The following is a 2500-nucleotide window of genomic DNA, read 5'->3' on the forward strand; positions in this document are numbered from 1 at the left end:
GGACTGTTTCGCGGGTCGACGCTCGAGCGGTTCCGGGGAAATCGTGTGCTCCGCCGGGGCCCGGGGGTGAGCGCCTCGCCCGGGAGCGAGGACGGCCTCCCCGGAAGCCCCTGGCGGTGTCGGACGCCTGAGTTGGGGCTGACGGACGGAGCAGACCGCGACCGCCTGGAGTCGGACGGGGCCCGCCTGCCCTCCCGGTCCCCCCCGGTGAAAGGGGGTCGGAGCGCGAGGCGGACGCCTGGTGGACCGGACGCCCTCGCGGCGGAGGGGTGCCGGGCGCGCCGTGGGCCGAGGGAGGGTCGGGTTCGCCCGTGAATCCGGCCGGGACCCCTGGGTTCCGGCCGAGCGATCGTCCCTCCCCGCCGGGACGCGGGGTGCCTCATCGATCGGAAGGGTGGCTCGGGGGGCGCCTCGAGCCTTCTCGCGCTGCGCCCCCCACGGATCTCTTCCTGGCTCTCTCTCTCTCTCTCTCTCTCGCCTCTTCGCCACCTATGAATCCGCCCGAGGAATTCCCTCGGACGTCACGGCGTCGCTGCTGCGCGCCACCTTTTGCGGGGCGCCGGCGGAATTTACCCGACCTCCTGGAACCGGGTCCCGGCACGAGGCCCTTTTTCCCGACCTCATCGGGACTTCCAGAGGTTGCAGTTCCCCTGTCTGCCGCCGGGTGGCGCTGCGCCGCAGGGAACGGATGAAGGGGAAGGGCCGTACCCCTTCGGCCCTGCCGGGAGACCTCCGGGGGCTCCCGCGCTGGCGGAAGGGGCTCTCTCCCCGGTCGCCCCTGGAGCCCTGGCACGGAACGCCTCGCTCGCAGAATCTCCCGTGCTCTCCTGGAGCCCTGGCCGGGCCGCCTCGCTCGCAGAATCTCCCGTGCTCTCCTGGAGCCCTGGCTGGGACGCCTCGCTCGCAGAATCTCCCGTGCTCTCCTGGAGCCCTGGCTGGGACGCCTCGCTCGCAGAATCTCCCGTGCTCTCCTGGAGCCCGGCCTGGGCCTCCTCGGGTGGGAGAAGGCCCCCCCGGCCAGTCGCCTCGCTTTCTCTCTCCCTCTCCTAACAATCCGCCGGAGGGTTTCCCTCACGGGTCACGCCACCGGTGCTGCGCGCCACCTTCAGCGGCGGCTTCTCCCTCTCTTCCCCGAAGCCTCGGAAGCGCAGGGCGGACGAGGGCACCCCGGTCCGACCTCATCGGGGCCTCCGCAGAGGGGAGTCGGCCTCCCGTGGACCGCCGCCCCTTGGCCTGACGGGCCCCTGGGGGGCCGGGGAGGGGGCAGGGGCGAAGGCCGGTGCCCGCCGGCACGGCGGCGCCCCCCGGTGGCCACCCGGTGGCGCTGCAGCAGCACCCCGGGAGGGCAAAAAATTGAAATAAAAAAAAATAGAGCCACCCGTGAAATTAAAACATTGGGGGGAGTAAGGTGCAGACCCGCCCCGACCCGCGGCGCCCCCCGGTGGACGCCCCGCGACGCTGCACCAGCAGCGCCCCGTGAAATTATTACTATTATTATTATTATTATTATTATTTTGAAAAAAATGAAAAACAGCCACCCATGAAATTAAAACACAGGGAGAGTGCACGGTGCAGGCCCGCCCCGCCGCGCGGCGCCCCCCGGTGGACGCCCCGGGGAATCGAAAAAATGAATAACAAAATGAAAATTTTTAAAGTAGCCACCCATGAAATGAAAACATAGGGAGAGAGTGCAAGGTGCAGAAACGCCCCCCCCCCACGCGGCGCCCCCCGATGGACGCCCCGGGGAATCGAAAAAATGAATAACAAAATGAAAATTTTTAAAGTAGCCACCCATGAAATGAAAACATAGGGAGAGAGTGCAAGGTGCAGAAACGCCCCCCCCCCCCCCCCCCACGCGGCGCCCCCCGATGGACGCCCCGGGAATTAAAAAATAAATAACAAAATGAAAATTTTTAAAGTAGCCACCCATGAAATGAAAACATAGGGAGAGAGTGCAAGGTGCAGGCCCGACCGAATCGTGGACGCCCCCCGGTGGACGCCCCGCGCCACTGCAGCAGCACCCCGGGAATTTTTTTTATTTTTATTTTTTTTTAAGAAATAGCCGCCCATGAAATAAAAACATAGGGGGAGTGAGGTGCAGACCCGCCCCGCGGCGCCCCCCGGTGGCCCCCCGGGAAAATGAAAAAAAAAATAAACAAATTTGAATAGCCACCCGTGAAGTAAAAACATAGCGAGAGTGAGGTGCAGACCCGCCGCGCGGCGCCCCCCGGTGGCCGCCCGGGAATTTAAAAAAAATAAATAAAAAATTACAAATTATATGCCACCCATGAAATAAAAACATAGGGGGAGTGAGGTGCAGACCCGCCCCGCCTCGCGGCGCCCCCCGGTGGCCGCCCGGGAAATGTTTAAAAAAAAAAAAAAAAATGACATAGCCACCAAATGAAATAAAAGCATAGGGTGAGTGAGGGGCAGAGTCGCGGCGCCCCCCGGTGGCCGCCCCGGGAATTAAAAAAAAAAAAAAAAATTCTATAGCCACCCA

The sequence above is a fragment of the Taudactylus pleione genome, unplaced genomic scaffold, assembly GCF_031769625.1.
Source record: "Taudactylus pleione unplaced genomic scaffold, aTauple2 ptg000570l, whole genome shotgun sequence".
In the NCBI taxonomy this organism is placed as follows: domain Eukaryota; kingdom Metazoa; phylum Chordata; class Amphibia; order Anura; family Myobatrachidae; genus Taudactylus; species Taudactylus pleione.